General features: G+C 40.7%; 1 protein-coding gene across 20 annotated transcripts in view; it reads left to right on the top strand.

Annotated features, from left to right (window-relative positions):
- The window catches only part of LOC139961004 (gamma-adducin-like), a 214,734-nt gene that overhangs the window by 192,899 nt on the left and 8,118 nt on the right, over positions 1-13,717 (top strand). For 9 of the 20 annotated variants that reach the window (XM_071959778.1, XM_071959776.1, XM_071959779.1 and 6 more), the window contains 4 exons: positions 9,820-9,910; positions 11,192-11,295; positions 11,544-11,738; positions 12,924-13,074. The gene's annotated coding sequence lies outside the window, so the exon portion shown is untranslated. Of the gene's footprint in view, positions 1-3,601; positions 3,621-9,819; positions 9,911-11,191; positions 11,296-11,543; positions 11,739-12,923; positions 13,125-13,717 lie in introns of those variants that run through there. The other 11 variants (XR_011790682.1, XR_011790684.1, XR_011790681.1 and 8 more) reach the window with 5 other exon arrangements.

Below are 13,717 nucleotides of genomic sequence, written 5' to 3'. Positions count from 1 at the left end.
TAATGAAACTATAGTTTAGAGAATTAATACCCAAGAGATTCTCAAAGAATATTATTTTAGATTTGCCAGATTTTCTGAAAACATCGGTTCTGATCCTGCCAGACTCTATGTTTATTGTTCAGTTAAAGTAGCATTCAGCTTGAAAAATCTCAATAAAACACCAAACCATGTATTCCATATCAAATACGAACATAATCGATGTGCAAATGATAGAAATTACACAAAGAGGAAGTTTTAACCTCCGACTATGTCCATATTAGCTGTTAGCGTTAGTCTTTACCATGTTTTTACTGTTTCTAGTTTTAGTGTTCGACTAACAAACAGTTTAAAACAAAAAAAATGGGGAAAAAAGTGCTCCTTTAATCTAAATTGCCTGCATGGAATATAGCTCCACTTTTAGTCAAATTACAGTAGTGCATGTCACCTTTAAACCCTGTCATTCTTCAATCTCCTTAAACTAGATCCCCCAAAATTGCTTGACTTTCTCTCCAAACTACGATGTTGCCTCGACCAAAAAGAGGGGAGAAAGGAGAAACTGTTTTCTTTCTTAATTCAGCCATCTTTTTGGGCATTTGCTACAATGATGTGATTTTGCTGTGACGTTGTCACAACTTGTCACAACGTGTCACAAGTCTGTATTTACTCTGTCGTTGTCGTTGATGTTGTTGCAAGTTTTGGTTTCCTTCCCCACTCGGTCGACCAGGATGCGCCACTGTCGGATTCTCGTGACGGTATGTAACCAGGCCAACAGGAATAGGAAATAAATTTAATAACAAAACAAGGACAATAGCGCATCTTGGGAATAAAAGCAACCGAAATATCATCATTTTGTCACGGTGGATTTATATTGCAGACTTGAGGTTTCTGTATTATCTATGAGGACATTATTAGAACAAACATCAGTAGCAACTGAAGTTCTCTCTCACCCTGTTTACTTCATCCATTTTCATTTTTCTTGGTGGTGAAGGGTGATGGGTGTGGGGAAGTGGGGGGTTAAATGCCACCCTGAATATTTAAAATATGCAAAATTCTTAAAACCACAGAAAGATCAAATGTAAGAGAGGATCAAGATGTCTTACTTGACTTTTCATATAGCAGAAGGGACAGAGGTGATCAGGCTAATTAGCCATGTGAAGTTGCACCTCTTTGGGCGTGGGTCGGAGGGGGAGAAATACACCAAGGGTTTCGTACAGAAATATTGCATAATATTGCCTTCACCTGGTGGTAATTAGAATTGAATGAAAAGTGTAGTACGTTAAATGCTACTTCACAAAATTGATTGATCTTTTAGCTTTCAATTCAGGCTTCGTCTCTGAAATGCTCTCTCAACCGATTCTCCATTCAGTGATAAAAGGACATCTGGATTCAACTTTAAGTCTCTGCTTGTTTGTTTGTTTCTGTCCTCTCTAAATATGAAAGTCTCAATATCTGTCCCATCCATGTTTTGCCATGCCAAGCATCATATATTTACAGACTAATTGCACCCATTTCGACAGTGCTGAAGTAAAACTCTTTAAAGTGTTTTTAGGGAACTATTTAGTAGCTACTTGACCCGACTGTCAACTTATTTTCTATGGTATCAATTTTTCTTTAAATCCATTCGGATATGGGTATTTTGAGTTTTTCATACGACGTAAACACAAACAAAAATGTTGGTCATGAATAGCACACAGCTCCTCTGTTTTTACTTACATTTCAAAACTGAGTAAATTGGTTGGTTTTATAACTTGCCTCGTAGTTGTGTTCTGATGAATATCCTTCATTGTTTGTACTTACTTTCATGTGATATTTAGGTATAAAGCCCCATTATGCCTTCCATTATAAACACGAACAAACTGTTCCCTAACCCTAGTTTGGTACCATTGTGTAGTTAATAAGCAGACAATCTTGTAGGTGCATTGTTTGCCAAATATTTTGGCTGAATCTCAGAGAACGAGCGAGAATAGAAACCTCCAAAACATTATTATTCAGACCGTCCAGATGGAATGCATAGTGAGACTTTAACATCAAAGGACAAGATGTACAGTGACCTTTGAGTTAATGTTATATATTCTTTGATGGTATGATATTCCTTTTATTACCCTTATATTTCTTACATCATGGTGAAGCGTGTAAAACCTACCTTTATAATCCCCACCGGTTTCATACACAGTGTATCAAAGACTGGAACAGTATGAACTATCTTTTTAACTGTTTCCATTCATTTAGAAGATAGTGTGCTTAACAGGTCCCATTGGCCCCAGTAAGCTTTTGCCGCCCTATCTAACCCACTAATCTGCTCCCAGGGAGGACGAGAACCACTCTCCTTCCAATTCAACACTGGCCCAATATTACTATCCTTTAGTTGGTACCCCCTGAGCTGCTCCTTGGTACAGCTCTCAACCTAATTAGAGTCCGCCGTAACTATGTTACATAACCCTGGGGTCTCTTTCGGAGGGTTGGCAGGCAATGCTCCGGAATGCACCATGGGGGGATCACTTCTCGACAAAGCGTCTGCATTGGCATGCACTCTGCCAGGCCTAGTTTCTATCTGAAAATCATATGTGCCCAGCACTTCCAGCCACCTAGCTACCTGACCCTCGGGGGATTTAAAGTTATACAACCAACGGAGGGAGCCATGATCCGTGCGTAACAAAAATTTCCTGCCATAAAGGTAGTGGCGGAAATTCTTAATAAAAGTTACAACAGCAAGAAGCTCTCTACGTGTTATGGAATACTTCTTTTCACTACTGCTTAGCGTAAGACTGGCATAGGCCGCAGGATGTTCTTCACCCCGAATGGTCTGAGACAACACAGCCCCTATTGCTGTATTGCTAGCATCAGTATCAAGGATAAACATCTGACTAAAATTTGGGTAGGCTAATGCGGGAGCTGTCATCAGTTTAGATTTCAGAGTCTGAAATCGTTCTTCACACTCCTCAGACCACAGAAACCTTTGGCCTTTCTTTGTTAGTGCATGTAGGGGACTGGCAATTTCTGCAAAGTTCCTAATAAATTTCCTGTAATAGGAACACAGTCCCAGAAATCCCCTTAGTTGCTTCAGTACGTGTTGTGGGAGGGGGCCAATCTGTGATTGCTTCGATCTTACTGGGATCGGTACCCACCCCGTGATCAGAGACAATGTGACCTAAATACTTGACTTCCTTTTTGAGCAAGTCACACTTGGAAGGCTTAAGCTTCAACCCTGCCCCCTTAATCGGTCGAAAACTTCTCCTAGGCGTACTAAATGCTCCTCTATCGTGGTGGCATATATTATGATATCATCGATATATATAAGACATGTTTGCCAATGTAACTCACGAAGTACCTGCTCCATTAATCTCTGAAAAGTGGCAGGGGCGTTGCACAATCCAAAAGGTAACACATTAAACTCATAAAGACCACTACCCATTGAGAAGGCTGTCTTCTCCCTGTCTCTACGGTCCATTTCGACTTGCCAGTACCCACTTTTTAGATCAAGGGTAGAAAACCACTTAGCCCCTGACAATGCATCTAAGCTATCATCTATCCTAGGCAATGGAAAGGCGTCTTTATTAGTAACGTCATTTTACCTACGATAGTCTATACAAAACCACAAAGAGCCATCTTTCTTTTTCACTAGAACCACTGGGGAGGACCACGCACTCTTAGAAGGAGAAATGACGCCTTGCGTCAACATCTCATTCACTTCGGCCTGTGCTTCTACCTGTTTATTAAAGGGGAGTCTCCTAGAGAGCTGTCGGATTGGGGTTGCATCACCCGTATCAATGCAATGCTTAACCAACCCAATCCTTCCTAAGGGGTCACCTTCGCAAGAGAACACACTACGGTCATCCTGCAAAAACTGCCTCAAACGAATACGCTCACAATCGGGTACACCCTCCCCACTTCGATGGAGCAAATCTTCCATCTCGGCCGGTAACCCACTGGTATAATTGTTCTCTACCTCATCTACCTCCACAACGTTGGCAATGGGGGAAACTATGCCTACATGGGTACCTTTGTACAATGTTACAGGATTCGAAGTACCATTTAATAGTCTAATAGGGACAGTCCTTCTAGAAGTATCAACTAAAGCAAGTCCAACCATAACATGGCGGCTTTCAGGCACTCCAGGTTTAGTTTCCAGTAGGCCTGGCCCATTCAGCTTCTCCGGGGGCACTCCATACATCAATTCTAACACCCCTGACACCATGATAATCTCGCTCTCTGCAGGGATAAAGACAGTCTCAACCAGTGCTACCCTAACTGGCTGATCCAGCGGAGTCTCACAAAGAGGAACAGCTAAGCGGGTCCTACCAACAAACAATAGGGGTTCACCTCCCAATTGTATCAAACATTCATGTTCTCAAAAGTCAATTCCAAGTAAACCAGGGGCAGTGATACCGCCAACTAGGACTTGCACTGGAATCTTCAGGGTGTGAAATTTGAAGGTTAAGTTACATTTACCTTTTACTTGGAGTGGCCTACCATCAACATCGGCAAAACTGGCTCCCGTCTCAGTAAGTGGAGCCAAATTACCTGCAGAGCATAAATGCTCCCATGTCTGAACACTAATGATGGTAGTACCAGCGCCAGTATCTACTAAAAAAGCAATCTCGGTATTAGAGATACATATATTTGCACACAAAGCTCCCCCTGACTTGACCTTCTCCCCATTTCCAAAACGTTGCAGGGCTTCAATTTGCTCAGTCGAGGGGCACCCCTCATCCCCGACTGACTCTAGTTTCCCGATCCCTGTCTACTTGGCTTAGAGGGACAGTACCGGCTAATGTGACCTAACTGCCCACACCTCCAACACTGCATGGGACCAGGCCCAGACCCAGTCAAAGGGGGTGGCGCTGGCGGACCTTGCTGAACAAATTGACTTAACCTAGCATTGTCCTCCAAACCTTTTCCCAATTGTACTTCCAGCCTATCCAATCTTTCAGTAATTCCGCCAACCGTATCCGACGATGCCGAAACAGTATAGACAGAACGCCGGGGTTTCATCACTCCCTCTGCCTGGTCAATAGCCTCCACCTCAAGGGCAAGATGCAGAGTATTTTCTATTGTCTTGGGTCTACCCCTTCGAACAACAATCCTAGCCAAGGGTGTAGGAACCGGGGGGGGGCTGGGGGGTGCCAGCCCCCCAGTGAAAAATGTGGAGGGCGGAAGCATCATTCCGCCCCCCCCACTTCGCAAGTCAGAAAACCCCTTTTCATTTCCAAATGAGAAAAAAATCTCCTTTGGAGCATCAAATTGCATCTAAGGCCAGGTGAAAATACAAAATTAAGTCTACAAAACGGAGTGGGTGTTGAAGTGTGCTATATTGCACCAAATTGCAAACGGTCCCCCTCCCCTTAGACCCCTCCCCCAGGCCGGCCATCAATCTTCAGCCCCCCCACTCAAAAGTACCTTCCTACGCCACTGATCCTAGCATCCCTGTCACGTAAAGCACCCAAAAAAGACTCTAGAGCTAACTCGTCATGTGCTCGCATATCAAGGCCGGGATAAGCCTCTATCACTTCCCGATGGATTGAAGAGCACAGCCCAGGTAAGGTCTCACCCTCTGCCCGTACTCTAGATCTTAATTTTGCCCTTCTAGCGCTAGTCAGGGCTGCTGGAGCAAAAAATCTAGAAAGTGCGTTTACAGTGGTCTCATAACTACCACGGTCTGTAGATGATAGTCCCATATATACCTCCTGGGCGTGCCCAGTTAACTTAGCTACCAGGATTTTTGATTTTTCTAATTCCGTCCACCCATTAATCTCCGCACAGACTGTAAAATGTGTCAGCTAATGATCCCACTTTCTTCTCCCATCATAACTATCTGGCATAATAATAGGTTTACGGAATGAGTCACCTAAGGCATTTGAATTACGAACCCCTCTGCCTGGCGAAGTACCCCTATTATATAACCAATCCCTATCCCTGGTAATTGACAAACCTCAGCTTCTCTCTCCAGTGCCTCTATCTCGGCAATAAGCCTCTCCACAGAGTCCCCCTCGCTCTCTCGTCGTGCAGCCATCTCGCCTCCTTCCAGAAACCAGGCTTACTTAAAGGTAAAGAAACTTGGTATGATATTAAATTGTCAAAATAAAAATAACTCGCAAATACCATGGGGCTCCAAAGCCCTGCCAGCAAACTTGAAATAGGGAGGTGGGGTGACAAAAATAATCCCACTTCTGACACCAATTTCTGTAACGCCCTTGTACCCCGGCCGAGCGGTAGCGTGGGAAATCAGGCAGCTGGAGGCCACCTGATGTCAGGGCAGGGGAAGGGGGGAGGCGAAGACTTATGCTAGCAGGGCTTGAACCAATACACAAAAAAGAGAGAAGAATATAGTTAAAGAGAACTGGGTCTCAAATCAACAATTTAATAGCTTAATTAACTTTAAACATACACTTAACAAAAATAAGGCAGTGACTTTCTGCCGTACACAAATATAAAAGCAAACAACGTTCCGGGCAGAGATTCAGTTTAAATAAATAACAAATACACTACATACCAGGGCGTGGGCAGCACGGCTCTTAAGAATCACGAGAGTGAATACCTGACACGTGGCGCCAATGGCAGACTAAAGAAATACTGCCTAATGTGGTCCCGCCCCGATTAACTTCTGCAATACCTCCGGGGAGAGCCCTAATTTGACCCTACCTCCGGAGTCTATAACATGCAAAGAAGCCAACCAGGACGGGAAATTATTAGTTGTACAATACAAAAGGAATCGCGCCCGGTAGTCAGCCCTCACTCCCGGACCCGCTCTCTAAAATAAATGAACCTTGCCTTTAAAATAATACTATACTCTAATTGCCGTGCTGCTCACCGCTGGTCTCCAGTTCTCTGCCCGAACTTCAACGAAATAAATTAAGTGTCCACAAAACAAAATACATAAGAAAAACAACGTCTTAATTAAACAAGGTAAAGAGAGCAAGTCAAAGTACAATAGATAAACGGTAAACAGAACAACTCGCGTATGCTGGTGATGGCAGACGACGGGGAGAGCGAAAGAGACCTGCATAATAAAACAAAAGTAAATGGAATGGTGAATGAATGGACAACAAATCGCAGGGTAAATTATTCAAACAAAACGGGAAAACATATTCTTAGTAGCCCTGGGCGCATTCTAAATACGGGGTACACGCATCCCGAACAACCCAGGGCGTAACAATTGTACAGTATTCAAATGGTAGCCTTTACTGTAGAGTTGTTAACTCTATTGTTCACTCTGATAGTTGAGTATAATTAAGTTACATAATATATGCTGCAAGACACTTGGGGCGATATTTTATGAAGGAAGTACGTTCCTTTGTAGCTACTTGTTCTGTTTGCTATATGATCTAACTGTTAACAATGAATTATTTGACAACCTGTAGGCTTTATTTTCACACTCAAATGAGTACTTATTAATGATTACCCACATTGTTGATTATTATAGATGTGATTGAACACACAATATCACCAAACACAAATGTGGGAGAAGCCCGCGCACAGGCGTATGGATCACAACTTACACTACAGGTTCCAATTCAACATTTTATATAAAAATTTAGAAACTCATTTCAGATGGGAAAACTGTAGACTGCTCTTGGATGATAAACCCACCTTACATAGAACCTCCTGATTGCCAAACCTCATTGCTTCAAATGCCATTGCCTTTATCCACTCGATCACAGCACCAGTGGTTCATCCTAGATGAAACCTAGCTGGCAGAGGGAGGGGGGGGGGGGGACCTAAGATACAGTTACAGCAACTGAAGTAGATATAACTTTTGATTCTATTAAAATTTAGCAAACCTCTCCATTACCCAACCTCTACTTCAAGACATGCATAAGGAACAGATGCTCTAGAACTCTGCACAAAAAGGTAAGACTGTACTTTAAGAACAAAACCTCTACATGGATCAGAGAAACAGTGAATTTCATTTAATACCTTCATTTATATTGGGGAATGGGTTAAAAATTCAGACAGTTTATCTAAAAAATCTCAAATGTGACATTTTATCACAAAATTCAAGCAGTTTTTGCCAAAATTTGTTGTATCTGAGAATGTTCATGCAGCTACCTAAACACCGGGTTGACATTTTTATGTCAAGATTCGCCCCAAGAGTCCGGCCCCCTCAAAAAGTGTAAATTATTATCTTTAGAATGTCTGTCCCATGGATACGCCAGACCTACACCCTCGCCCCCCCCCCCCCCCGGGTTGATCATGACAGTACGCCTACTGTCCCGCCTAGGCCTAATGCCAGACCAACCCATTCGAGTAATGATATATTGGTCATTAAAACAACTTTTGTGACGAGATTCGCAGCGAACTCAATAAATTATCTTGACCATGCAACATGTTTAATGACCTTAGGCCTATGTTATGAGAACATTTGAATTGTTTCGTTGTAAATGTAATGATTTCAAATGGATATGCATCTAGCATGTCATTGCTAGTTTATTTTTTTTCAATTAATACGTTGATATATTATGCGGTGTTTGTCCCACATGGCTTGCCATAGACGCACACGGTCGTGGTCAAAGGTTAAGCAACGGAGCGCGAATTATGATCTGTATATAAAGCTCACGAAAGGTTACACGAGCAGTACGTGCAGTTCGCTTCCTGGCAGCCGTTGGCTAACAATTCATACGTAATTGTAATTTGTAGCCTATTCTGTATGGGGGGGGGGGGGGTAACTGCCAAAGAATGTGAATGGCAGATATATTCGCCAGCTCGAAGGTTGTGTATTAGTTTTATGGAGCAAGTTAGTACTTCACATTGTTTGAGTCAGCGAGCGTGAGAAATTACGCTAGCCTATCATATAATAGTATAGCTTAGGCCTAACGATAGGCTAGCTCACGTAGGCACTGGCGTCTATACTAGTTGGAATGCTAATCTAGGCCTAATATGATTATTCACTAGACAACGTAAGTAAAGTAGGTCACTTTATATCTTCCGACAAAATACTAGACCTAGCTGGTTGGGCCTAATTACTTTCTGGTTCAGGCTAGTACAGTTAGGCTAGGCCTAACTTAATTAGCCTAGGCCTAGGCCTAAATGTCTTTAAATTCCTACCAGAGTAGCCTACCATAGCCTAGGCTATGCCATCTAGCACTTAACAATAACAGTAACACATCCACAAGAAACTAACTCGCAGCCGGACAAATTAGCTTAGGATGAAAGCTCTCTTTCCTTTTTTTTTTTCCATCATGACAGGCAAGTCCGTTGGTTTCTTCTCCAACTTCCAAGAATAAAAACAATAGTTTCCTCCCTGAAATTATTTTTAGGGGTTGAAACCAATGTTTTTCAGGGGAGGAAAGAAAGACGGCTTGGCTGTGGAAAGAATTAATTTAGGTAGTGAAGCAACTGCACGTAGTAAATGTGTCTTGTGATTTAGGAGAGTTTGGTGAAAGAAAGGAACATATTTCAAGAGACACTTGTACCTGTAGTAATTGAAGAAACTGGTAAATAGGAAAACAAGGAGAGGAACCAAGGAGGGCATACCTATAGGCTAAATTTTCTATGTTATTTCATTCCCACAATGAATGCCATTACAAGCAAACGACCCATTACCACTATGAATTCCACGCATGTATATTACCCCATGTTCGCATACAATCCTATGCAAACAATCCGGCCTATTCACAAACACTTTTTTATCTTCCAATCACTGAACAGTTACACAAGGAAGATACCTGGTCACATTTTCTATTTTCATACTATCACAACTTTCTTTAGCTTACTCTACAAGAATATGCAGTCAGAGCCTACAGAACAACAGTCTCCTCCCTTGAAAATAGTATGTTAGTTTCCTTAACCATGTTATTTTTCACCCTTAACTTTACCTTTCTCCCTTTAAATCTATTCTTACAGTTATTCCACTTACAACATCTATTCTTTCCACATAGCCTAGCCAATATGCCTCCCATGAAAAACCTTAGTTAACTCCCCTGAAAATGTTAATGTAAGTTGTTCAACTTTTAAGTGGGAGGAAAATAACGTTGTTAGGGGAGGGAACAGATGGCCCCAGGCTAGGCCTACCACCAAATGAAAATGGGAAACCTAGGCTAGCCTACCAAAGCGAAGGCTAGATAGAGATGAGGACTAACTAGCCTATCCTAGGCTTCTTATACAAGCAACAGTACTTTGTAAAATGAAATTCTCAAGCAATTAGGCCTAGCTCTGTGGTCTAATTGATGTTAGTGATGGTTCAAGTATGGAGAAAACTCTCCATGAAAGCTGATGTTACCTAGCGTAGGCAACTAAATTGATATACATGTATTAATTTGATCAACTAGCATCATTTTGACCTGAAGCTAGGCTTAACAGTATTGGTCCAACTCTTGGCATATCTTTATCAGATCATAGCCTTCTTTGATGCCTAAGGCATGATTTTATGGTCTGCAGAACTGTTTCACTGAAACTTTGATTATTATTAAACCGAATTCAAACTTTGCTAAGTCGACCTCTCATTGTTGAGTAATTGTCTTTGATTTGGTTTTGAATTTGAAAACATTGATTGAAAGCTGTGAGGAACACAACTCATGGTAAACACATATTAAGAGTATTGAGAGATAAGTACAATATATAGTATCTCTGTCCTTGTTGATATAGAATATTATTACACAGGTGCTAGAAGTCATGGAAGCACATGATGGTTTACCATGAATATACTAATATGTTGTTGGTACTTGTGTGTTGGCTGAAAAGCCAGTTTTCATCTTTGCTAAGTGTACTTGTTGTAGCTTAAGTGTCGGTCCTTATTTCACTTGTCAAGTTTCTCGTTTCAAGAATGATGTTTATTTCAGACATTTTTCAATTTTCCAGTTCCTCATGAATGTGCTTGCTAAGTTTGTTTAAACTAGTACATGCTCTCCAAATTGTTTGACTGATGAAATGTTCTCAAATTGTGTTGAATTCATTCCTTTCAATCAGCTTGACCATTATAGTGAACAATATACATCAAAGGAAGTTTTGGCATTTTACGAAGTACTCCATAGGTTTGATAGCAATGTCTAGTAAGGTTTATTAAAGAGTCATATTGCAAGTATTAAAAATAAACAGGCACTTAGTAACAAATAGAGGTACAGTTTATTCATGTTTGTAAACATTCATCAAAAAGGTATCTGCATATGCAAACAGGAAGATGATCTTATGTAAAACTACTTTATAAAAAATATTAAATTTATGTCACACCAAAGGTATATATATACTGTACATATTGCTTTGATATTTGTCTTTACAGCATTGCATTGGCCACACTGATTCACAAGGAGACTCCATGAACTGTGACTGTAACATCCTGCTGGAGGTCTGAGACATTGAAGATTCTGTAATGCTTCCGTTTGGGTATGCATTTTACTATAGTAACACAGAAATATTTAAGCTCTGGTATTTGTTTCGTTTATTTCTGCCATTAAACCACAATCATATACATTTGTTTATATATTGTTATATCAATGAGGCAGCAGTCAGGGTTGTTTAGGTAGTCAGGGGGAGGGAGGGGAGGAAGGGAGTGTATAAAAATGAGTCTAGTTGCAATGTCTATCTGCTTTCCAATATATGAAATCTTCTTATCTTTTACAATACTGTCTCAGGTGAAAGAAGAAGATGAAGAAAATTGAAGGAAAATTGTGAGTCTTGGATGTCTGTAATGAAGCTGGATCAGGTTTAGAACAAGTGGTTGAAAGATCATAAACTCCACCAAATACGAGAAGATCCTTCAAGCCTGTCCTCTACAGAGAGATCTGGAAGTGTTATCTGGAGGTGATTTAATAGAAATTGGAGAAAAAGTAAGATTCAAGGAAAACATCAGTGTGAGCCAGTATCATGAACATCAGTCTTGTCCTCTCAACAGTTGATTGTTGTCAAGATCATTTCTAAATGTAGGAGACACGGTGCCTTAGCCTGTTGGAACCAGTCGGTATTTGGTGTGGTCTGTTTTTGTGCTAAATGTACGAGACACGGTGCCTTAGCCTATTGAAAATAGTCGGTAATTGGTGTGGTGTGTTTTTGCTAATTGAATGAGACACGGTGCCTTAGGCTGTTGGAATTAGTTGGTATTTGGTGTGGTCAGTTTTTGTGCTAAATGTACGAGACACGGTGCCTTAGCCTGTTGGAACCAGTTGGTATTTGGTGTGGTCAGTTTTTGTGCTAAAGGTACGAGACACGGTGCCTTAGCCTGTTGGAACCAGTGGGTATTTGGTGTGTTCTTGTTTTTGTGCTAAATGTATGAGACATGGTGCCTTAGCCTGTTGGAACCAGTTGGTATTTGATGTTTTTTGTGTGCTAAACTACTATTCTTACAGAAAGGCTGAACAAATTCCATGATATAGTTTGAACAGAGTGACACATTCCAATCATTCCAAGCAACCATGACAACATCAAAATGAACCTAATTGGTTTCTTAGTTTATTGGCATGAGATGTAGTCTGTTTTTGTGCTAAATTATTGAGACATGGTGCCTTAGTTTATTGGTATTAGTTTTTAATTAGAAATGTAGGAGACATTTTTGTGCTAAATGTATAAGACCTCAGCCTTAGCCTATTGGAACCAGTCAGTAATTGGTGTTGTGTGTTTGTATTAAATTGATAAGTTCTGCCTTAGTTTATTGATATGAGTTGCTAATTAGTGTGGTCTGTTTTGTGCTAAATTAATGAAACCTGTTGCCTTAGTTTGTTGGAATGAATTTGTAATAAGTATTTTTGTTGTCTAAAATTAATAAGACATTGTACCTAGTTTGATGGAACGAGTTGGTATTTAGTGAGGTCTCTTTTGAGAGTTGTTCAAACCAGTGTCCAATAACTTTGATCTGACCATAAAATTTCATTTCTTTCACAAATTGCCCCTCTAGAAGAGTATACATGTTTTGTCTCACGGCTGACAGTTTGGTTGTTAACAGGGTTTGACTTTTTTACTTTTGCTGTTACTTTGAAGAAAAATGACTAATTTGTTTTGTATTCCTCTCCTTTCATCAGAGATCTCTGGCCTATGTTGCTCAACAAGCTTGGATCCAAAATGATACCGTGAGAAGAAACGTTCTGTTTGGTAAAGATCTCAACTCCACCAAATACGAGAAGATCCTTCAAGCTTGTCCTCTACAGAGAGATCTGGAAGTGCTATCTGGAGGTGATTTAACAGAAATTGGAGAAAAATTAAGTTTCAAGGGAAACATCATTGTAAGCCAGTATCATGAACATCAGTCTTGTCCTCTCAACAGTTGCTTGTAAAGATCAGTGCTAAATGTTCGAGACATGGTGCCTTAGCCTGTTGGAACCAGTCGGTACTTTGGTGTGGTCTGTTTCGTGATAAATTAAAGAGACATTGTGCCTTAGTTTGGTGGAATGAGTAGCTAATTAGTGTGGTCTATTTGTGCTAAATTGAAGAGGAGTACTGTGATAATTTGTTGGTAGTTAGTGTGGTGTGTTTGTATTAAATTTATAAGTTTTGCCTTAGTTTATTGATATGATTTGCTAACTAGTGTGGTCTGTTTTGTGCTAAATTAATGAGACCCGGTGCCTTAGTTTGTTGGAATCATTTTGTAATTAGTAATTTGGTTGTCTTAAATTGATGATTGTTGCCTTAGATTGTTGGAAAGAGTTGCCAATTAGTGTGGTCTGGGTTGTGGTAAATTAAAAAGACAGTTGATTGTTGTCAAGATCAGAAAACGCAAAGATGACTCAAGAAAACTCATTTGAAGGAAAAACACCAGCTAAGCTGGAAAGCTGCAATATACAGTCAAGGTTAGTCATAAGAAAGAAAGGTTCATAAA

This window comes from Apostichopus japonicus, chromosome 20, assembly GCF_037975245.1.
Source record: "Apostichopus japonicus isolate 1M-3 chromosome 20, ASM3797524v1, whole genome shotgun sequence".
Taxonomy (NCBI): Eukaryota; Metazoa; Echinodermata; class Holothuroidea; order Aspidochirotida; family Stichopodidae; genus Apostichopus; species Apostichopus japonicus.
This window is presented reverse-complemented; position numbering and strand designations above follow the sequence as displayed.